We start from the raw sequence: 26,183 nt of genomic DNA, 5'->3' as shown, positions 1-26,183 counted from the left end.
CAAAATGGACAATAGATGGAATGAACAGAAATTCTTAGATGAACACAGAAGTTTAAATATTGATGACCCCTTTTTGTTTCTGTTAGCGTCAATTCTTTGTAACCTTTTTTGCTTATTGCAAGATATTTGTTAACTTCCAACATTGCATGTATATATTTAAACCACATTTCTTTGCCTAGTGTGGACGCAAACTAGATTATATTTTGATGGGTTTTGAATGTCAAATACCAATTATAGCCAATTAGTGCCTAATAAAAATAAAACCGTTCTGCTAGTGTGAACACGGTATAAGTGATATCCAACAAAATTAAGGTTTAGGTCCATGTTTCGGAGAAAAAAAAATCATAGATAAGAAAGCATTGTTTAACTTGAAAATATAACAGCATATAAAATATTTATATTATTGTACATAACCATTGTCAATGTATTCATATATATATTGAATTCCGGAAAGGGACTACATGAAGGTGCCACACTTCTGGACAGTCCAGCGTCTTTAAAACTCACCATTTTTAAAAGAAACTGTTACATGTCTTCGTTTTGATGCATTTGCAACATCGTGCGAGTATTAAAACTTTACATAACTAGGTAAAACATCGTTTTGACAATTGTTTACATTATTTCTTTACAAATGACATTCTTATTTAAAGGGGGGCAACTCATTTAGAATATTTTAAGTATCCAACTCCGTGGAACAGAACAGTAAAACATGTATTGGACAGATAAGTTGTGTGTCAAGATGCTGTTCATTCGCTAAAAAAATCTGTTGTTTTGTGATATACTGCTAAACCTTAAACAGCTTTATGACAATGACATTTCGAAAACAACATTATGCTATCAGCTGAAGAATTAGCATGCATTACACAACCTTTTCCTGCATCAAATGCATAGTTATGTTGTATAAAACTTACCATATTTTCCTGTGGGATATTTTATATCACACTTCTGTTGGAAACAAACCTCTCAGAGGACACTTTATTTTCTATGTGGGAGAGTAATCAAGATTTATATGGCACTGCTTACTACAGCATAGATGGTTTGCATTCAGAAACAATTATATTATATGTAAAAACGGCCATTATTCCACACTTTATATTGATTTAATAGCAAAAATGACCATGACATTATTTATAAACTGATAAATTAATGTTTCCGCTACTAACAGAGATCTAGACATTTTTCGTTCTATCCCTATTAGTATGAGAGTCACTACTATAATGATTGTAAATGTTTAACTGTGCTTTCATTACTTGTTGCATTCAACTTGGAAATTTTTTCTAGCTATTTCTGCAATTTAAAGAAGTTTGATTCTCAACTTTGTTAGTTTAGACCTTTGAATGTAGTTTAACTCATAAAAATATATATTTTTTTCTCTGTTTGTACAGCCATGTTGTTCACTTGTATTCTTTCAATTGTGTTTTACTTATATAGATGTAACACATGCAGACTGTTCTTGCAAGTAACTTGCAACTTTTTCACAAACATGTGAGGACATTTAGTGACTCATGACATACTGTGATACATTATCAAAAAAAATATTGCCAGACAAAACAACTGCCTCCTTCAGCTTACCAAACTCACACAACCTCTGGATAAGAAGTTCTAGGGCATGAGGTTAATAAACTTAAGTTTGAAGACCAGTCTCAAAATTCTAACATCTGATTGGCTGATTCTGAGACTAACCTTGAAATTGATCAATGACAAGTCTGCATTTTCAGACTGGTCTCCAAACTTATTTTCATAACTTCTGACCCTGTGCTCTCCTTACTGCACCTCAAAATTTGAAACTTGCATAAAGACTAATCAACATAAATAGATAAATGCACAACATTGAGCCGCCCCATGAGAAAACCAACAGAGTGGGTTTGCAACCAGCATGGATCCAAACCAGCCTGCGCATCCGCGCTGTCTGGTCAGGATCCATGCTGTTCGCTAACAGTTTCTCCAATTCCAATAGGCTTTAAAAGTGAACAGCATGGATCCTGACCAGACTGTGCGGATGCGCAGGCTGGTCTGGATCTATGCTGGTATCCGCGCAGTCTGGTCAGGATCCATGCTGGTCGCAAACCCACTACGTTGGTTTTCTCATGGCACGGCTCATATATATTTTACAGCAGACTGCAGTTAAAAGGCAACCAGCCATGAATAAGAGTAAACAAGAGCACCACCTTGCGGGTGCTGATGCTCATCTGATTTTTTTTTTGTATAATAGAAAAATTGTCCTACCCATGATTTTCTATGTCCAAATGGGGCCATAATTCTTGCAAAAAGCAGGAAAGCAGGATGGAGTTATGTCTCTTGATGTACAGAGTCAGCTTATGATGGTGAACAACTGTTGCAAGTTTCAAAGCAATAGCATGAATAGTTTAGGAGAAAAGCTGACCTAAACATAAAACTTAACCAATAAATCTGATATTTTCTAAGTCCAAAAGGGGCCATAATTCTTGCAAAAAGCAGGATGGAGTTATGTTTCTTGCTGAACAGGGTCAGCTATTGATGGTGAACAAGTGTTACAAGTTTCAAAGCAATACCTTTGATAGTTTAGGAGAAAAGCTGACCTAAACATAAAACTTAACCTGGCAAACGCCGACACTGATCAAGTGATGACAATAACTCATCATTTTTTTTCAAAAAATCAGATGAGCTAAAAAAGATTTGCAAGCCTGTAAATGTTTTCTTCTCGGTACTTTTGTTTAGATTCTAGCATGGCCTTGTAACAGGTAGGTAAAGTGGAAGGATAAAACAATGATTTCCTACCTTGAGACAGGTGCTTATTCATCAACAATATAGCCAGAAATTTACACAACAATAACAATCAAATAGCTATTATACCTGTCAGAACAACTCCCATACCTTCATAAAACATAACTTGTGCAAGTATTCTAACACTGCACAAAATTTCATGTGCAATAAGACATTAAGAAAATACCTGTATGCATGTCAGATCTGCTTAATTATAAATACGAACACTTAAAAACATATAAATAATACTGCCTGTAGGCAGAACAACTGATGGATTTCCAATCCAGAGATTATGACTGTGTACAAGCCACAAAAAAAAGATGGTTTAACAATTTTAAACAAGACATCACAACTTTAGAAGGTTGAGACTAATCTCTTAGACACTGTTTAAAGTTGTTCAATCCATTACATACAGAACATGGAGACAAAATTCATGACCCTTCACTTTTTTAAGGACTCTTTAAGTTCATTCTTAACCTTTTCAAGGACTACCTTCCTCGAAACCAAATCTTAGTTGCAGCAACTATTACCTCTCCATAAACTGATATAACATGCTGCCACAGTATTGGTTTGTTATAAATAACCATATTTTCTTTCAAATTATGTTCTTATCTTTTTCTATAAATTTCTTTTTTTTCCCCACAAAGTTGGAATCTGCATGCAAAGGCAGTACGTTTTTCCAAGAAGTTTTGGGTAAAAAGTATTTTTCAAAATTCATGTTTCAGGGCTTAAAGGTCCATTACTAAGGGAAAGTGAGTTGGCAATTTTTTTCATAGCCAGTGCATAGACTTCTGCAAGACACTAAATAATGAAGATTGGCAGGTCAAAATTTACAGAAGGTCTTTGGAACTCAAAGAAATGTATGTGTATTATGTTGAAATTTCAATGAATCGACAGAATGACCACCCAGGTCTTTTTAACTTTCTTCATACTTCATAGAAAAATAATTGTACATATACTGCGATTTATTTCGAATTTCTACATACCAACTTTCATTTTCCAATAAAATGAAATAGTTTCTGTGCTTTTTAAAAGAAATTAAAATGTTCATTTTCCTTAGTATTGGACCTTTAAGTCTTTTTCAATGAGTTTTCAAAGACATAATTATAATCGTCAAATTCAAGAACTTTCAAGGTCTTGTGAACCTACTATCAGGAAGTGTTTCCCATAATAAGAGGGCCATGAAGACCCTGTACTGCTCACCTGAGTAAACCTGATGGCCTTTTTCAAATTTGACATAGGTACCAAAAACAATTAATTGACTAGGTTTCATGTAGAAGCAATGTTTTATAGAAGAAAAATATGAAATTCATTTTTAACACGCTATTAGCACCCAATATCTAACTTTACCAACATTTCATCAAGACAAAAATTCTTACCAAATTTCATGTAAACCAGACCAGAAATGTGGCCTCTGAAGTGTTAACAAGAAATTTCCAGTGACTGACCCAGTGTCCTAGTTTCTGACCAATTATGATCCAGCTTCAAGTATGACCAACCTAGATTTTCTCAAGACAAACATTCGGAACAGTTTTCCAAATTAAGGTATAAAGTGTGGCCCGTCATTTTTCTCTATGATTTGACCTAGTGAACTAGTTTTAAACCAATATGACCCAATTTCAAACATGCCTTAAACTTTATTAAGACAAACATTCTGACCACATTTCTAGATTGTAAAACTAGTTTTTTCTAGAATCTTACCATGTGACCTGGATTTTTTTATCCCACAAGACTATTGCTTCAATTTTGTTCTATATTCCATCGAGACAAATATTCTGACAAAGTTTCATGAAGATCAAGTTGAAAATATGAATTCTAATGTGCTAAGAACAATGGAAAGAAACTACAAAATGATTTTTTTCTTGGGAGTTCTTTAGGAAGGTGAGGGTGGGGTTAACGTGTGACTGGGTGGGCAGGGATTTTCTCTCTCTATGACAGGAGTCATTTAAAGACCTTTTCCCCTAAAAAAAAATCTTTAAAATTATGCAGTTTTAAGCCAGTTTGTGACACTACCCTTTGAATCTACTGACCCAGTTTATGCCCTCCACAGATTGTCTCATTGCCACCTACCTATTAATACTATGCCAAGTTTAAGTCAATACCTTTAATTGTTCTAAACTCATATCCCAGACAGAAAAATAGGTAGTAATAGAATTATATCCTGTTTTACTGAAATGGGCATAATATAAAAATGGCTGTCTTACTGGCTCTGAATTCCCAATCTATGCTAATGTATGATGCAGACAGATATATAGATATACACAGAGATATTCAAACTGGCAACTGCAGTGATATCGTTTATTAATGCACTACAGAATGATGAAAATTATACATAAAAAAAATATTCTGTTTCTGTCAATATTTAAATTAAATGAGGTACAGTCTGACTGTGAAATCCACAAAAAATAAAACTACAAAATTCCTGCACTGCTAATCTGACAAGCACAAGGGGAATGACAGCCGGATATTTTGTCGCCAATTTACAGGCTGAGTTTCATCTAACCGTGTGACAAATTCAGGACCTGTTCTAACAACTCCTACATATCATTCAGGACCTGTTCTAACAACTCCTACATATCATTCAGGACCTGTTCTAACAACTCCTACATATCATTCAGGACCTGTTCTAACAACTACATATCGGGGAAATTATCATATGATCAAAATAATCTCTAAAGCAAAGTTTCATTTTGAAGAACATGAATAAATTTCCTACCATGATAAGATATGAAATTTAAATATAGCCTAACATATGACTAATAAAAATTGTTAAATTCATGAAATTATTAAATGTAGTTGACAATAATGTCAGATAGATATCCTGTAATTACAAACACTATAGGAAAATAAGAAGTCTCAGTTTCTTGAAGTGTTCCAGATAATCAGAAGGCGATTGTAACTGAAACCTATATAGTTTTAGGATACATCTATGTTGCCATTTGATAGGATATATTTGAGATTTACAGCAAAAGTTGCTTCAATATTATCTCATATTATTCCGAAATATGTTATGGTTTAGAGATTATTTTGATCATGTGATTCCCCGCAGTGAAGACTTTCCGGTGCACATAACTACCACAATGATCACATGCCAATAAAAATCATATTCAGTACATATATTTATATGTATAGTACCTAATTTCACAACTGCTAAATACAGTGTACACGCATTATGCTGGTGTCAAGTTATTCTGCCTTTGCGATCTCTGCAGGCTAATCATGGTCTGCACTGTTCGCTATTCAGTCAGTAAATTTTCAGTGAACACCCCTTCAATTAATAAATGGTATTGCCCAAATTCAGTGATGGACCAGCCCATTTTAGAAATCTCTTTTTTTTTAACATTCAATAGAAAGTGTATAACCCTATATATTTGTGCAAAACATCATAAGATTTCAGCTAATAAAATTTTCATAAAGTGTTATACGCCACCTTAAGCAATTGTATCTTAATTGCAGTTACCTCTGGCAAGTGAAAGTAGCTTGAAATATTCGCACTTGTTAGTGTGTAACAACTGTGATAAATTAATATTACAACCTTATCTTTATTTGTTTTTGTCAGCCTTAACAAAGGAAGTATGTATGAATATATTTAGTTAGCTGTCAGCGATTAATGACAGTTACAATTTTGTAAAACCATTTTGTTCCTATGAAGAAAGTTCAACAAATTTATTTTTTAGATACATGCCATAATCTTAAAGTATGACTGGTTGGCAACATCTGTAATGAACTACATGCACATTATATTATAAGTATTTCTTTCTGTTACTAATGATTTTTTTAAAAAAAAAAAGATTTATACTTGGACCATTATATTTCACAGATAATTTAGTAACCATTACCATTTTCAGAATCTTAGGCAATTCAAATTATTCTACATGTATTCATGTTTTCTATGCACCTCTAACCTAAATATTTCTAAATGTCATTTTTACATCCTGCATATTATATTACATGTACATCATTATCAGATTTTTAAATTTCAACTTTAGGTTGCTTTACATACAAAGGCTGCCACTTGGGGTGCCAAAGTCATTATCTACCAGTACAGACACAGAGCGACCAGAACTGACCAAACAGACAGAGCAAGAGAAAGCCCCTAGAACAGAGAAAGAAATGCTTTAGACACACAACCTAGTCAGGTTTCACTTATGCTTCAACTGAATTTCTCTTTAACTGCAAACTCACAGTAGCTGCTTGGTAACCAGGGTTCCCACTGCACAGAGCCCTCTCTCCCAGGCTTTCTAACACTCCAGTTACTAGTATCCCATTTATAACAATCCAATCAATCATTTCATATTAGATGACACTTACAGTTATCTGGCTTTTGACATCAATTGTATCCGATTATTTTCACCAAGAGAACAATTTCCAATAACGTCCCATAAAACACCACAGAAATATCCTAACCATATGTTAACATGCAATAACGCCATTGAAAAAACAACAACATCCTGACTTAGCAAACAATATTATTTTTCTATTGAATACACTAGTGTAAAAATTGTAAAATTATACGAGAATTCCATGAAATCACACTGCAGTGCTGTATATTATTTCTGCAAACTTGTTAAATCTATGTAAAAAAAAGACTTATATAAGCATTTGAAGACTGTATGAAAAACAACACAGATTGTATTCATACTCACTTTTTTTTTCAAATTCTAGTTTCTCAAATTAAATAACATCAAATGACAGCTAATCTATTTATATCCCATGAAAAAACTCCAAACATTGCATCAATCCTGCATCACTATAGCATTAAAACTGAACTGTCAAAGTCTCCGGCAATCAGGTGATGCTATTGATTTTTAACGGGGACAATCTTGACACAAACAACACAGTTTTTCCCTACGCTGAGATGAGAAACTATAAAGTAAAAGCTGCTGCTGCAGATCCATTCTATTCTATTTTCCAATACCCGTTTTTAGTGTGATAAACAGGGCAGAACTTTTTCAGTTAATCATTGCAAATTACAGGTGAGTCAATGAGTTAACTTGTTGTAACAGATTTTATCAGATAACAAAAATAACTGAAATCGATCAATAACCTCTCTTAGAACAGCCTGATTAACCTTTACCTTCCTAAATTTCTAAAATGAACTGGTCCATCATTCAATCTGGGCAGTACCATTTATCATTCAAAGGGGTGCTTTCCAAAAAATACTGACTGAAGAGCGAACAGTGCAGATCATGATCAGACTGCACGGATGTGCAGGCTGATCATGATCTACACTGGTGGTAAAGGCAGAATTCTTGTTTAGCATGATAAGGGTTAACTGCTAATGCCATTTTTTCTCTAATTTATACGGGAGAAAATGGCAGTCAAATGCCACTTGATGCCTAACCGATGACTTTGAGCCAAGATTACAAAAAATATGTACATATAATCAATCACATTAAATTTTGTATTAAAAACATTTAAAGTCAAATTCACTGAATTCATGTTACAATGTATTAAGTTGACAAAATTTTTAAATGTTAAAAACAGCATTTTCAATTTTATAAAACTGAAGTGGCAAATAAATGAGGAAGACCTTTATTTTACTCAACATAAATGTAAGTATTTGGTGTCAGAGTGATCACAACAGTTCATCCCACACAGTTTTTGTGTCAGAGCAGCTAAAACCAGATGTCATTATTGTAATTCCCATATTAGATTTCATTTTAAATGCTGTTTCTAACAGTGATAAAGAATTATTTATACCTGTATAACATTTGTACAATGTTCAGTAACATTTACATTAAAAGGCAGTAACATTTAATAAGCAAATATTTAATGATGTTTTTCAGCTTTTGTATATTATGTTAGATGTTTATTTAAGGAACAAGAAAACACATCACATAGTGTGAGGTTCCAATTATAAATGTTTAAAGACTCTATATATAGTTTTCACTCTGTTTGCTGATGGAATAAAACAGAGTCTTTGAACATTCGATATCCATTCTAAAGGGAAAAAACAGTATTATAGATGTTTACTTTATTATTTTCTTATGAAATATTGCAATTACTCCTCTTTAATACTAAAGTACATTGTACTTGTCCACTTTTAATATTAAAGTGTTTAAAAAGAAGGCTATTCCTTTTGATTTCAATGCAGTTTTTAGTTTTTAAACTTGGTTTTGACAGATCATGGGACATTTCATCAAACTGAACCAAAGAGAAGTTTTAAAATAGCTTGAATTTATTTATTTTTTCCAACCTACTGTGTCTTGACTGCCTAACCAGGCAAAAGGGAGGTAATAATAATTTTACAAACTCGCATATCTGAGGAATTTTGGCTAAATAATTATATAAGTTTTATAACAGTTTTTTTTGCATAGTTGTGAAAGAGCCCTTTTATAACAGAGTTTTTTTTTTTGCATAGTTGTGAAAGAGCCCTTTTATAACAGTTTTTTTTTTGCTTAGTTGTGAAAGAGTCCTTTGTGAAAAACAGTCTGGCATTAGATAGATACAGAGATAGAGAGATAGAGATAGATAGATAGATTCAGCAAAAAATCCATCATACAACATTACAGACACAGATAAAAAACAAGAGCACCGCCTTGCGGGTGCTGACGCTCATCTGATTTTTTTTGTGTAATAGAAATATTGTCCTACCCACGATTTTCTAAGTTTAAAAAGGGCCATCATTCTTGCAAAAAGCAGGATAGAATTATGTTTCTTGATGTTCAGTGTCCACTTATGATGGTGAAAAACTGTTGCAAGTTTTAAAGCAATAGCTTTGATAGTTTATGAGAAAAGTCGACTTAAACATAATACTCAACCAAGAAAATGATTTTCTAAGTCCAAAAGGGGCAATAATTATTGCAAAAAGCAGGATGGAGTTATGTTGCTTGCTATACAGGGTCAGCTTATGATGGTGAACAAGTGTTGCAAGTTTCAAAGCAATAGCTTTGATAGTTTAAGAGAAAAAGTTGACCTAAACATAAAACTTAACCAAGAAATCTGATATTTTCTAAGTCCAAAAGGGGCCATAAATCTTACAAAAAGCAGGATGGAGTTATGTTTCTTGCTGTACAGGGTCAGCTTATGATGGTGAACAAGTGTTGCAAGTTTTAAAGCAACAGCTTTGATAGTTTAGGATAAAAGCTGACCTAAACATAAAACTTAACCAAGAAAACTGATTTTCTAAGTCCAAAAGGGGCAATAATTCTTGCAAAAAGCAAGATGGAGTTATGGTTCTTGATGTACAGGGTCTGCTTATGATGGTGAACAAGTATTCCAAGTTTCAAAGCAATAGCTTTGATAGTTTAGGAGAAAAATTGACCTAAACATAAAACTTAACCAAGAAATCTGATATTTTCTAAGTACAAAAGGGGCCATAAATCTTGCAAAAAGCAAGATGGAGTTATGTTTCTTGCTATACAGGGTCAGCTTATGATGGTGAACAAGTATTCCAAGTTTCAAAGCAATAGCTTTGATAGTTTAGGAGAAAAGCTGACCTAAACATAAAACTTAACCAGGCAACGCCGACGCCGACGACGACAACCGCTCAAGTGATGACAATAACTCATCATTTTTTTTCAAAAAATCAGATGAGCTAAAAAAAACTACATAGCACATATCACAGGGGTCAAAAGCTTTAATAGTAACAGAAATATTTGACTTTTAACAAAAAATTCTAAGTTAAAAAGGGGCATAATTCTGTCAAAATTCAAACCAGAGTTATGGGGATTGTTTCTCCTGGTGTAGACTGTGATGGTAAATAAGTATTTTAAGTTTCAAGTCAATAGCTTTGATAGTAAGAGATATTTGACTTTATCGAAATCTTTAACCAAAAATACTAAGTTAAAAAGGGGCATAATTCTGTCAAAATTTAAATCAGAGTTATGGGAATTGTGTCTCCTGGTGTAGACTTTGATTGTAAACAACTATTTTGAGTTTCAAGTAAAAAGCTTTAAGGAGGTAGGTTACCTTCATATTTGTATGTGCGCATGTCCAACCGGAAGCTAACGTGACGATTTACGATAACGTTTACGACAAACTAAATGTGTTTGTATATTCATTCTTCTGAAAATAAATCATGAACTTGTCTTCGATCAGATGCTTTATGGTTTAATAATGCAGAAATAATGAATAAATTGCCACAGAAACGCTTCAAAACATTGTTGCCTTACAATGACGTCATTGACGTCATGACGTTACGTGTCAGTTACCGCGCAAAATTAATAGCTTTTATCTTGAAAGTACGTAATTCTGTACATTTTCTTTATTTTAACTATTTTCAAATAACCATTATTTGCTGAAATATTTTTATGAGTCTTTTGCTCTGAATAATAATCAATATTTTGCTTCTTTTATGTAGTTATATTGAAATGTTATGCGGAATGTAAGAAAATGGATGATGGCAACCAATGTTATTTGGAATATAGTTGGGTAAAAGGTTACTTGTTACGACCATTTTCAAATAAAAAGTCTAGCAGTTTGATTTGTAATACCTATTTTTCATGTTCCATTGATAATTTGTTATTTACATACTAAAACTAAGATCTAAAATTGTTCAAATTTCAGTAGAAAATTGTGGTTTCTTAAATTGAATTGATGTTACCATGGAAACGAAGCCCGTGACCTATGTATCTAAATGTAAAATTCAAAAGCGTTGACACTGGTCTATCTCAGAAACACAGCTTCGGCTTTTTATTTTTATTTCAACAATATCCATGAGAATGATAGCAGCACGCTGAACGATTTTTCCATGAAAAATGGCAGACGAGGGGTACTGCTGTACGTATTCTAAGCTATGAAATTTGTTTGAATAAATGCAAATAGCACGAAAATGTAACCTACGTTAGAAATAATATGTTTTAAAGCTACATCAACCAGAAAGATAATCTTATTCAATATTCTTTTAAAGAAATTACGATAAACAGCAAGATATAAGCTATTTTAAACATCTCTGTTGCCATGGTTACTTTAAAATTTAAGAAAATTAGGGTACCATATAAAGTGCTTGGTATTTTGCTAATAATATTACCCAAATATTTCATGTTGGTCATTAACAGAATGGCACTGAAGCCGTCGAAAACCCCTATTTTTATACATAGTTGTTTAAAAATGAGAGAAAATGCGTTACCATGGAAACACGAGCCCCGCGACATATACATTTTAAGCTTATATTAGAAAGATAACGCGCATACCAGTAAAATTATCAATTATGCAGACTTCTACGGATATCAATGAAACTAAAATACACTGAAAAGTGTTTAATATCCGTATTTTCCTTCTTCTTTCAATATAAAATACCTTTGGAGGGTCATGTTCTTCAAACCTGGATAAAAATTGAACTTGAAGGGACAGAGACAAACGAAATTGAGATTGTAGCAGTTAAAACTTCATATTACACGAAATACAAAAAGATGCTGCGGTTCAACTAATTTGAATTTACCCTTGTAACAAGGTATCCTACCTCCTTAATAGTAACAGAGATATTTGACTTTATCAATTTTTTTAAAAAAAATTCTAAGTTAAAAAGGGGCATAATTCTGTCAAAATTCAAATCAGAGTTATGGGGATTGTTTCTCCTGGTGCAGACTTTGGTGGTAAATAGGTATTTTAAGTTTCAAGTCAATAGCTTTTTATCAAAAACTTTAACCAAAATTTCTAAGTTAAAAAGGGGCATAATTCTGTCAAAATTCAAAGCAGAGTATGGGGACTGTTTCTCCTGGTGTATTCTTTGATAGTAAATACTTATTTTAAGTTTCAAGTCAATAGCTTTGATAGTAACAGAGATATTTGACTTTATCAAAAACTTTAACCAACGGCGACGCTGACGCCGGGGCGAATGCAATAGCTCTACTTTTTCTTCGAAAAGCCGTGCTTAAAATGATAGCACTATCATCCGCATACAATAGTAATTTGCATTCATCATTAATACCGATTGACATATCATTTACATAGCATAAAAACAGCAGGGGACCCAGGATACTACCCTAGGGAACCCCACACGTAATATTTCTAAATTTGAAAAAGTACCATTTATATGCACCTGTTGTTTTCTACCAGTTATGAACCAAACTATTCAACGGTACCGTAATCCTAGCCCCCGATTCTAGGATTATGGAAGTTCCTTAATCCTAGACAACCCTATGAGGATAGGATAGGATTACGGAAGTATTTAAGAGGCATCAAATATATATGTATATAATTTTAAAGGACATGAATAAATGATGTTGTAAACTTACTTATTTCACTTAAAATAGTGATTTTTCATGCCTGCCGTATTATTTTGTGTTATCGATCCACCATTTTGCATCTATTAATGCTTCCTTAAATTGACCTTAATATTAAGCTATATACGGTAGTAGAAAAGACCTACTAAAATATACTTGAAGTCTTTATAAATGCGTATTTAACTGCCAATTAACCAAAGAGCTATAAAATAAATAGATTGGCAACTTGAAAGGCATATAGAGCAAATCTCGCCAACCTCCCGTGACAAAAAAACGAGATCTCGTTACCGGAAGTGGCGATTTCTCCACGCGCCATTTTGTATGCGAAAGCAATTATTCATCGGTAAAATAATTATCACCGTATGACCATGCTTCTTTCGATGGCAAAAAAAACCCTGTACTTCGTGTCTTAAGACCATTTCTCATTAAACTAATTTTGTTTTAGAAGCTAACATGTATTTTAAATGTTTTAAAGGTACAAATTGTAACTGCATGCTCGCCGATGTTTGTTTTTAGTAAAATAACGTCGAATCACGCTCTGACACGAGCTCACGCGAGATTACAGCCAGTTGCCATTCTGTGTATTTTATACTTCTTTGAATTAACATAGATCATAATTATACACATAAAACATATCACAGGCAACCAAATTTTTTTTGGTTTTACATGTTGACTTTAATCATATCATATGTTATTAAAGACTATTTGTGTTGACATGATGCATGTTCATACCCAGAATTGGAGAGTCTGCATAAATACCAACTTCCGTTGATACTACGAACACAACAAGGTATGATAGGTTAGTAAGAATTTTGTACAGTTTTGAAAAAATTGCAGATATGTATGTTCGAAACATAGATAATTCTATTATATTTCCGCACATTGCCATATATATATCATTTATACTAACCCAAAATGGGTGACCGATAACACAAAATCATACGGCAGGCATGAAAAACCACTATTTTATGTGAAATAAGTAAATTTACATCATTATTTATGCATGTCCTAACATATATTTGATGCCTCTTAAATATTTCCGTAATCCTAGCTTATCCTCATAGGGTTGTCTAGAAATAGGAAACCTCCCTAATCCTAGAATCGGGGGCTACGATTACGGTACCGTAATCGTAGCCACTGCATTTATGATTTAATATAACTTTACCTGTTACTTACTCTAAAATTTCTTAAGATATCAACACTGATTTGTAAACAATCAGACACCTAGAACGCAGACTAGGCGTCTGTCCGGTTACTGGACATCTGGATACAATAAAGTATTCAGCAGTGACTGAACAATTTTGCCAATTTCTGGCCCCTCGCAAGTCTCAGCCACTACGCATGCTAGCAAGACATTTCGACCCCAAGACATTTCAACCCCAAGAGACAATTCGACCCCAAGACATTTCAACCCCAACTCCTTGGACATTTAGACCCCATTCAATGATATGCCTGAAAACATCTAAGAATGCCGTCATTATTATAATTAAGCTTTAATCTATAGATAATTGAGCAATTTCAAAATGTTATAACGCTTAATTACCAATTTAATTTAAAATGTTAAAATACGGTTATTTTCGCGAAAATAAGATTTTTTTACAAAAATGAGCCATAGATCTATTTGTCTAAATTTCTTTATTTTCTAAAATTCTTTTTTTTAATTTCTTAAAGTCTATATTAGTACATGCCTTCATATGAAAAAAATGAGTGATTTTTATCTCACAATATCGAACAATACCGAAATAATCATCATTTATAAATTATTAAAATAACGGGATTTATGTATCAACCGCGTTTATTACGTAAATAATTTATGAACAAATCGTTCTGATTATCTATCTTAAAATAACCTTCATATAGCATATTTTCATAGTTGGTATTTATTTATATGTTCAAATCATCTTAAAGACTATTTTAGTACACGGCTATATAAAAAAAAAAAGAAAAGATTTTTAAATCATGGGCCGATTTCGCCGATTTTAATTATGAAAATAACTTTAATAAAGTCACATCTTTAATATTTATTTATTTATTTATTTATTTATTTATTTTTATTTGACATTTTTTTTCGAAAGATATATGCATCTCATTTCTATGGGATTCAACCAAATATAAATAATTATAATGTAACTCAAAGAAGTTTAAGATGTCATCATCTTCATTATATTGATATTTAAAATCATAATCAGAAACACATAATCTTTTGATTGGATTATCACACCTTGATTAATTGTTTGTTGATATACAGCAGGTGTGCATTTATCTGCAGTGCGCATTGCAATTAACTTTATTTGTTTGTTTATTTGAGTCTCATCATTGTACAAATATTTACATACATACAAATATAAAAGTCATAAAAAGTACAATGCCACTCATAATATTGAATTACAAGAGACTATTAAGTAAAACATTAAAATACTCTACCACATATCCTGAAATTTCAACATGTCTTAAATAAAACAGAGAGATAAAAGAAATCAGCGGCTACAGAATATGAAGTAAAACTACCACTAAAAGTTAGTAAAAAAAAAAACAACACAGACTCCTAAAAAGCCTACGATAAAAAAAAAAAAAAAAAAAAATCTACAATTAACAAGCGATTGTGGTGACATCGGATATTTATAAACATGTGTCAACATTATCTTTAATTTGGGCGAAAATGTAAAGAAAACAATAGGAAATTAAACAACATATTGCTTATTTTCGCATTTAATGTTATTTTCGTACGCGATTTTAACGCACACATAAAGTATTTGCTTTACAGAATATGATTTTCGTGTTTTACAAACTGCTCTTTTCTTTTCTATGTACGACATTCCTTCCAGTTGTAAAATATCAAACACGAAATCCCCGTTTCTGCAAAATGTAAGAATATGTGAGTACTGTTCTGTTAAAAACGGGGAAAAAATTATTATCATATTTCATATCTGTAAAGAAAATGTGAATGGAAAATAAAATGCGTTCACGCAAAATGACTTTATACAAGACTGAAATTCGGCGACCGCGCGGGAAATTTCCATTACCGAAATACACCCTTTTTTTATTAATAAATGGTATTTTTGTAGGGTTTATTGCAGAAATCATTCGTGTATAATATAAATAATAAGTTTCAGAAGGATAAATAAAATTCTTTAAGCAAAACGATTTTATAAGAGATTGAAATTCGTCGACCACGCGGGAAATTGCCATAACTGAAATACACCCGTATTTCTTCAACAAATGGTATTTTTGAAGTGATTTATGACTGAATTCAAACATATAGATCATAAATTATTATTTTTCAAAAGGAAATTAAAATACTTTTGCGCGTTACGTCTTGTACATGATTGAAAATCGGCGTGCGCACTGGAAATTTGTACATTCGGAATTTCCATGTCCTAAAATATTCTAATGTACACAGGTATTTCTTTAATAAATCGTATTTTAGGGTTTATGATAGAATTCAATCATATCTCAAATAAATAATTAATTTACAAAAGGAAAATAAAATGCACAAAACGTTTTTATACGGAGTTGAAAATTTGTTGAGCGCACGGGAAATTTACGCACTCGTGGATGAACCACAATCACCATAATTTTGTTAGCTTTTAAATTAAATAAAAGCTTATCATATTTAACTGCACTTACCTTGTTAGACATTGTTTGTCACATGTCATTTGTGTGTGCTTACAAATATACTGATTAACTGATATAATCAATAGGTGTGATAATCCAATCAAACTCTATCAGGACTAATCAAAGGACATTATTCGTGCTTTGGCAATAAATGCAGTAAACGTTTTTATATTCATATATAAACATGATATAATTCTTTTAAAAACTGTTTTTTCATAATATATTTTCTTCTCAGATTATCAAAATAACATGAAGAAATAACTCAATTAGTTCCAATAATAAACATACGGCCGATCCTTTCCGACCAGCGCGGTTTATTCACTGACATGTATTTAAAAATAAAATATTTATATAGATCTATATATTCATATTTTCTAAAATATGTAAAATGGAAGAAATATAAAATGAAAACATACAACTATTTCTGAGGGGTCGAAATGTCTTGGGGTCGAAATGTCTTTGGGGTCGAATTGTCCAAGAAAATTAAATTTTGGGGTTGAAATGTCTTGGGGTCGAAATGTCTTGGGGTCGAAACGTCCAAGATTCCTACGCATACTGCTAGAGTAACTAACATAACTGACTGGTCTACACTGTACAATTTCCTCAGCAGTTGAAATATATTAAATAATTTAAACAATGCTTTCATTCAAGTCTCAGTAAAAAAATACACTGACAAAATTGTATTGTTACGAATCTTTTTGTGGACGAAATAAGCAGAAATGCGAACCTACTACTGTACACATATAAGTAATTGTATATACAAAGATATGATAGATACGCATACAAATTATAAATATCACTAAAAAACTTTGATATTTTTCTTACCAAAGTCACGTAAAAGAATTATTCCGATAGCAGTAACCTGAAAAATGGGTGTGTTTGTAATTTCTTAGCACGATAGCGCCACCTATGAAAACATTCTCTAGGGGAGATAAACCCAAAAACTTTAGCTGGCTATCCACACGGGCCGGGCGGATTATGTTCGTCTGCATCTACATATTACAGCTGAACAACCAAAGACGACTATAACTAGCAGGTGCATTGACAGGAAAAATATGTTTAAAGATAGTAGTTAATATGTGCGAAATTAAAACAGATAAAAGTTCTATAAGGCTATTACCTAAAACTAATTGCAAGCTTATTAGCTATAATACTGTATTAGCTCTACTGTAGCTAAAACTGTTTGCAATCTTTAGTGGTAGGTTTTTCTATACGTTGATGGCTCTCGAGACATCTGTAGCGCGACGTAGCTGTCTACAGATGGCTGAAGACTTATTCTATTGTTTATAAACAATATTCCAGCAATATTACAGGTTTGTCAATGAGAGTCCAAACCAAGAATGCCATTGTCATCCACGCTATTAGATCTGTTAAGGGCAGGAGTAGGCCTGTCCTAGGTAAAACGACCATGGTATTTTTACACTGCTTGTTGGTCTGTCAATGCCCAGATATTGAACTAAATCCTGGACCCAGTACTTCCAAATCGCAATACTTATGTGGTCACTGTGAAGAGGAAGTCACTTGGACCCAGAAGGGCATTCTGTGCGACACCTGTGAACAATGGTACCACACAGACTGTCAAGGTATCGGAGACAACACGTATGATCGTCTTTCTGACTCAAGGTTTGCCTGGCACTGTCAATACTGTGGACAGGCGAACTATTCCTACTCCCTATAATTGAATCCCTTGACTCCCTTAATGATAGTAACAAATACTCCCAATTAGATTATAGTTCTACCATTTTAGACGCGAGTCACCGACCAGATCGGTCAGTTAGGTCACTCTCAGATACCCCAAATTTCAAACCCTCCCCAAAAGATACTTCTACTCCCAAAACAAAGGTCAAAAAACCCTCCAAAGTCAAACATGACAAATGCGAGAGAATAACCATTCTTAATATTAACTGTAGGTCCATAAAAAATAAAATCCCAGATCTCCATCAGTTAATACAACAGGTCAAACCAGATATCATCTCTTGTACGGAACCCTGGTTGAAACCAGATATCCAAACCTCTGAAATCTTCCCCAAGGACCTAAACTTCCAGGTTTTCAGGGATGATAGAACCTCAGGCCAGGGAGGAGGTGTTCTTACTGCAATCTCCAAACACCTCATTTCTCAAGAACAACCTGAACTGAAAACCAACTGCAACCTGTCCTGGGCGAAAATTACTATCAAAGGGGCCAAGGATATATACATTGGCACATACTATAAGCCCCACGAAAATGATGAGGACTCCTTCACAGAGTTATGGTCATCCCTTTCTAAAGTACCCCAAGATAGTACAATTTGGTTACTCGGTGACTTCAATCTACCTGATATATATTGGTCATCTGAGGCCCCCAAGTCCAAATGCAGATTCAAGGAAATGTATGAGGACTTCATTGATAGGATAAATTCCTTTAATCTATAGCAAATGGTCAAGATCCCAACCAGAAATGAGAATATTCTGGACCTGTTCCTCACTAACTTCCCTTCCCTAGTTCAATGTACTTAAACAATCCCTTGTCTAGGTAAATCTGACCACGACATTGTCTTCCATGAAATCAACATAAAGATAGGCCGTCCCCTCCAGCCCAAAAGGTCAATAAAATGCTTTAACAAGCAAATTGGGATGATTTCAAAAGGGACCTATCGGAGTTTGGAAAGAAATTCGCTGATTCTGACCACTCTGACCCCGCCTCAGATTGGAATCTGTTCAAAGATGAACTAAATCGACTTAGTCTCTACACATTCCAACAAAAACTACTAAGACACGCTGCGACCTCACATGGTTAACTCCCAAGATCCTTAGGCAAATCCGCAAGCGTGATAAAATGTACACCAAATTGAGGAAATCCAACCAATCCCCATGCAAAAGTAACACCTTCAAAGCCCTTAATTATAGCATCCAAAAACAGCTAAGGAACTCGTACTGGTCTTACCTAGAATCAGTCATATTCATGGACGATTCACAACCAGGTAAAAATAAGAAATTCTATTCCTTCATAAAACATAAGAAAACAGAAAATTGTGGTGTAGCACCTCTTAAGCATGAGGGTCTAACATATACTGACCCTGCCACCAAGGCCAATATACTAAATAGGCAATTTGAGTCGCTCTTCTCAAAACCACAACCACTCAGTTTGAAGCAACTCTGCAAAAAGTTACTACAAACACTTCAGCACCCAACATGCCCATGATCTCCGTTACAGAAGAGGGTGTTGATAAACTCCTGCAGGGGCTCTCTCCAAACAAAGCCTCTGGCCCAGATGAACTCTCACCAAGAGTTCTAAAAGAGCTACACCACGAGATAGCGCCCATCCTTACAATTATATTTAGGTCATCCCTGGAAACTGGCTGTGTCCCGCCAGATTGGAGAAGTGCAGTTGTCGCCCCTGTTTATAAGAAAGGCCCGAAATCCAAGGCCAGTAACTACAGGCCAATATCTCTCACCTGCATAGCTTCCAAATTATTGGAACACATTCTAGTCTCCAACATCATGACACATTTTTGATACTAATGACCTCTTAAGCCAGTACCAGCATGGCTTCAGATCCAAGCATAGCTGTGAATCACAACTGATCAGCTTTACACAAGAAGTTTACGACAACCTTGAGCAAGGTCAACAAACAGATGTAATAGTAATGGATTTTAGTAAAGCATTCGACAAGGCTGATCACAATAAATTGATATTTAAACTTAATGAGCTGGGTGTCCACCCTCTGGTATCACAGTGGATAAAGTCATTTCTGAAGGGTCGAACCCAAAGAGTAGTTGTAGACGGCTGCACTTCTGACACCCTGCCTGTCCTGTCCGGTGTCCCTCAGGGATCCGTCCTAGGGCCCTGTCTCTTCCTGGCTTACATTAATGACCTACCAGATTCTTTTAGAAGTAAGGCAAGACTGTTTGCAGATGATACCATAGTATACCTTACAGTCAAGTCCTCATCTGATGCCCAAACACTACAAAAAGATTTGTACGCCCTTGAAAAGTGGGAACGGGACTGGTCAATGGAATTTAATCCAGACAAGTGTTAGGTGCTGAGAATTACTCGCAAACGAAACCCTGTCATGTTTCCTTACACCCTGCATGACAAGGAACTGAAATCTACCGATACCGCTAAATACTTAGGTGTTACACTAACTAAAGACTTAAACTGGTCTGAACATATTAATACTATTTCCTCTAAAGCAAACAACTCTCTTAAATTCATCAAAAGAAATGTTCAGACAACAAACAAAAAGGTCAAAGAGAAAGCCTATAACACCTATGTCCGTCCACAACTCGAGTATTGCTCATCCATCTGGCACCCCTGGCAAAAGTCCCTCTCATACAAAGTCGAAAAAGGGCAAAGATCAGCTGCACGGTTTATCTTTAACGACTATAACTATACAAGCAGTGTAACCCAGATGATTAACACCCTAAACTGGCAAACTTTAGAACAACGGCGCATACAATCTTCTCTCATCTATTTTTACAAAATCCGAACGAATCATGTATGCGTCGACCATAGCCATCTAACTCCGACCAGAAACCTGAACTACCTAATTCCACAGTCCCGTACTCAATACCATATGAACTCCTTCTTCCCCCGTACAATTAGACTATGGAATGGCCTTCCTCAATATGTACAGTCCAGCCCCAGCCTCAACATATTTGCTGAGCGGCTGGCTACTGTACACCTGCAGTAACTTCCTTCACTATGTTTTTAACTTAGCACCTGTAGTAATTTTTATTCTTTGCAACTAATGAGTTTTCTCATTTTTAACACTGCCCAGACAAGCGCCTTCCAGTCATAATCGTTAATGATTGTTGGAAGAATCATGTAGATGTAGATGTAGATAAATCTGGCGCGGCTTGATGATTCAGTGAGAAATATCCACCATGTTGTTTGCGATTAGTCCTCTCAGCAAAGATGTTTAGCCCTTATCCTGCTAAACTTCTATAATGAACTTGTCCACTTTTCAATTTGGACAGTACCATTAACTGTTAAATGAGGTGATTACCAAAAAGATACTGACTGAATGGCGAACAGTGCAGATCATGATCAGACAGCACGGCTGATGGTCGCAAAGTCAGAGTCAATCGTGTCCAGCATGATACGCTATAGGTTAGGCTGGGGCTAGACTGAATGGTTATAGGGAGACTATTCCACAGACGTATACGCCTAAGATGGACTTTTTGTTCTGTTTTGTTTTCAGTACAAATAAGTTGAACACTGATAAATCTTTCTATCGATATAAACGCCAGTTACTTGAAAACATTATTTTGATATATATCTAAGAATATAGAGATTGGCACACCGGTAGAGAAAATTTGGAAAAAAGTAGCGAAGGGAAAATCGAAGAAAATCTAGAGAAATACAGCTACTGATTCATTATCCATCCCTGATTTGGTGTTTAATAGGACAATCAACCATTTTTCTCTATCATGGATAACTTTTTTCCTGTGTTAAATTTGAAAAAAACAAAACAAAAAAAAAAAAAAAAAAAAAAAAAAAAAAAAAAAAAACAACAAACTTAATTTCAAAAATGAAATGGTGGCGATTGAATAAGTGAAAATTTCGAGAGAAGATTTGGCACTCTACGCTAATTATTAGGAACTTTGGGCAATATATCGGGATATTAGGATACATTAGGACATTATTTTTTCCAAAAGCAAAATAAATGGATTAGTTTTTAAAAGTCCCCCCCCCCCAAAAAAAAAAAACAACAACAAAAAACAAAAAACAAACAAAAACAAACGAACTCTTATGTGTGGGGTATAACAGACGAGATTTTAAAAACATGTTTCTCCAAAATTAATTCTGACACAACACAAAGGGGCCCTCGCGACATTACACTAAATATAAAGAATATAAATTTCAGATCAAAAATCATATAATGACAAAATCATATAATAGTCGTTTATGTTCTTTTGGATTAGCAGGTGTGACTGACTGCAGTACCCTGCCAAAGAAAGTACAAAGAAATTAAAACAATGTGTTCAAATACTAGAGCTGTGACAGTTAAAAGCAACTGTTTGTGCCATTAGTTTGAGTTTACATTTTATTATATGTTATCACTTCAATTCATGTACTGCCTTATATAATACACAATGTAACTTTTACATACATTGCATAAACTCACAATACGTTGAATTGCAGCGACACTTGCTGTAGGTGTGACTGACTGCAATACCCTATCTTAGAGAGACCTAGGCCTCATGTCTAAACTCTAGTTCTCCTCTCCTTTCTACAAAGTTCATGAAGTAAAGCCAGATAAAAAAGATAGAGGTATTTATAGCCATGGAAGAGTCCAAGAATTATTTGTTTTGTTGGATTTAACGTCACACCAACACAATTATATATGGGGCATATGGCGACTTTCCAGCTTTGATGGTGGAGGAAGACCCTAGGTACCCCTCCGTGCATTATTTCCTCACGAGCGTGCACCTGGGAACCACCGACCTTCCGTAAGCCAGCTTGATGGAAGTCCAAGAATAGAGATCTCAAATATAATAGGATTGTTTTCCTAACATGCAGCAAGGGTAATTATTTGAGAACAGAAATAGATGAAACTAAATTTGGGTGACACTGATATTGTATGGTGGACTAGGCCGGACCGAAAAACGAAAGAAGGGACTGAATTTCTAGTTAAAAACGTTGAAAAAATAAGAGCTGGTAAACCAACCTTAGTAGTCTTCTGGTATACAACATGTGATCTGATCAGGAAAATAGGCGACTGCATCTTTTAACGTCATAGGCTAAACGATCTGACTCTCAATATAACGCCATACTTCGATGTATATACATCTAACAGACATCTGTATTTTTGAGGTTCCACATATCTTTACTAAGGAGTGGAACAAAACCAAAGACACAGAAGGCTGGGAGATAACTGATGACAGCACCTTACATAAACAGGCATCTGAAATCATAAAAATATAGTGCAGGCCTATAACATGGAATTAAACTACAAGTCACAAAGATTTGTCTGTGGTTTCCAACAGCGGCGTAGAAATAAGGAACGTAGTAGTGGGGTGACTAAAACTATTGACACACCAAGCCATGTTCTCCTAAAGGACGGTGTACATTCACTGGGGGTGGTAGCTTTAAAGTGGTTAATGGAAATTACAGATACAGCTTGAAAATACTAGTACAAACAACCATTGAGTGACTGACTGCAGTACCATTGGCGGTGTTCTGTTTGATATTCAAGTTGCAACAATTGTTAACCTATAAGATATTCTTAAATTCAGTTTGACCTTCGAAATATTAATTAATCTTTAATAATGGCACCAGGTTACAACCAGTCTCAACAACAGCACTCAACACCCATAAGAGGCCGTGGCTTTAGTAGTAGTGGGCGAGAATCACGGAAATACAGATTTGAAAATGATGCAAAGAGGAAATTCCTATCAAGTCCAGGAAAACTACAAACATGTGCTAGATGCGATAATGACATTGTTATGGATGAGAACAAAATAGATTGTAACGGGTGCAAATTGTACTTCTGTGCAAGATGCTCGGGATTGAGTATGGCTGCATTACAACTAATTAATGGTCGGGGACTTGATGATGATCTTTTTCATTGTAAAAGCTGCAAACAGACCTTAGAAAATATAGACAAAAACTCAAATATATAGGTGAAAAACAGGAGTCAAGACTAACGTCACTGGAAGAAAAAGTCAAGAGCATTGAACGTGGTGCTAAAGATGCCACCAAAGAAGAGATAAAAGGAGTGAAATAATGGACGATATTGAGGAAAAATAAACAAAATCGTTGACACCAGAACAAAAGAACTAGAGGAAATTAAGAAGGCGGGAATTTGATATAGTGGTATACAACATAAAAGAAACAGGAAAGAGAATAAGGAAATGATGAAGAAAATCTAAATGAAACTGTAGTGAAGGGAATAAACGCACTTTCTGTAAAGCATCAAATAAAAAAAAGGGTTTTGAATATTGTGTAAAGAACAAATTAAATGTCTATGTATATACTAACGCAGATTGTTTCACGAAAGGAAAACAGAATGAAAAACAATATTGTCTGAAAAAAAGATGTGACATTTTAGTAATTACTGAGGTTTACACGAAAAACTCTTCTATTGACTCTACCCCGGAAGAATTATACATGATGGCCCTATATCGCTCACCTGAGATTAATTGTTTACTTGAACAAATTTCTTTCCTAAAGCTCAAAAAAAAAAACAATAAAAAAATACTAGGTGAGTAGGTCATAGCAATGATTGTTCAAGATAACTACTGAAATTTGTTAAAAAATATACAGGTGGTCCTAATCTCTTTGCTGTAGCTTCAAAAACAAGGACTTAGGTCAGTAGGTCAGGGTTATGAATATTAAAAGTGAGTATTGAAATCTATATCAACCATTATACTTGTGGTCCAAATTTCTTTGCTATTGCTTCAAAAACAAATAAGTCTTTCAGTTATGTAACGGCGGGCAGTTTCCCTAACCAGTGTTCCTGGATTCTGTACCAATACATATTGTTCTCCGAAAGTAAATGTCAACTTCTCCACATGATTCAAGGTGAAATAAATATTTTGAGGGGTACTTAACCAATTCAGTACCACGCAGTACTATAAGACAGTAAGAACATACTGAAACAGGTAAAGTGGAAACTCAACAGGTCGCTCAACATGACAAAAACGAAAATGTTGCAGGCTCGGTTTGATTGAACCTGTTCATGGACGGTAGTAGAAATGCATGCAACCGTCCACGCCCTTTAGCCCCGGGCTGAGCAGAACTCAACATTTACAAATGCTACAAGTACGAAAAACAATTTAGAGACATCCGCAGATCTATGTGTTCATACGGCGGTGCACATGAAACTTTCAATGATACATTACAATCCCAAGAAAAGCAGATATAACACTTAAAAGTCACACCAACTGGGAAACACCATAAAAGGGGCCAGAAGTTTATATAGGGAAACCCATATTTGGCTTCGATGACGCCGTACCTTTCCGACAGTGCGTAAACACGGTCACAGATCCAATAAGAATAGCGGTACAAAAAGCAGCCTCTTTGAAACTAAACCTTATAGCAGTATATGTATGAATGTGTAAACGATTGACAAACTATTTCAAAACATGAGACAACAAGGACAAAGTAACAAAGTGGGACCCCGTCTTGAAATGTTTAAACTGATTTATGATACATACTAAACCTCACTTTTTACCCCACCGTGTTCCAGTCACAAGACAGTGTGATGAAAAGTTATTCCCTGACAAATCCCTAATGCGCAATGATAGCAAAAGGCACGATATTTTAAACATGAACAAATGCTAGTGTACAATTACGACGATTTGCTTGTTTGTTTGTTTTGGGTTTAATCGGTCCTAGTGGGCTTTTAAGAACTGCCTGCCATGGAGAATTCCACCTATTCCGTCATACACACTTAAAGAAGAAAATTATTGAACACATGTGAGCCGCGCCATGAGAAAACCAACATAGTGGCTTTGCGACCAGCATGGATGCGCAGGCTGGTCAGGATTCGTGCTGTTCGCTTTCAAAGCCTATTGCAATTAGAGAAACCGTTAGCGAACAGCATGGATCCTAACCAGACTGCGCAAAGCCACTATGTTGGTTTTCTCATGGCGAGGCTCATGTGGTGTTTTTTCACAATAGCCGGGCCATTACATCTTTCAATAAAACGTTTCATCTTTTTTCCAAATA

General features: G+C 34.5%; 1 protein-coding gene across 1 annotated transcript in view; it reads right to left on the bottom strand.

Moving 5' to 3' along the window:
- The window catches only part of LOC123537000 (tetraspanin-18-like), a 44,919-nt gene extending 27,441 nt beyond the window's left edge, over nucleotides 1-17,478 (bottom strand). Inside the window, exon 1 of the mRNA XM_053528713.1 lies at nucleotides 17,352-17,478. The gene's annotated coding sequence lies outside the window, so the exon portion shown is untranslated. The remainder of the gene's footprint in view (nucleotides 1-17,351) is intronic.
- Nucleotides 17,479-26,183: the final 8,705 nt, after the last annotated feature.

The sequence above is a fragment of the Mercenaria mercenaria genome, chromosome 17 (genome assembly GCF_021730395.1).
Source record: "Mercenaria mercenaria strain notata chromosome 17, MADL_Memer_1, whole genome shotgun sequence".
Taxonomy (NCBI): domain Eukaryota; kingdom Metazoa; phylum Mollusca; class Bivalvia; order Venerida; family Veneridae; genus Mercenaria; species Mercenaria mercenaria.
The sequence above is the reverse complement of the archived record's forward strand: the minus strand, read 5'-3'. Positions and strand labels throughout refer to the sequence as shown.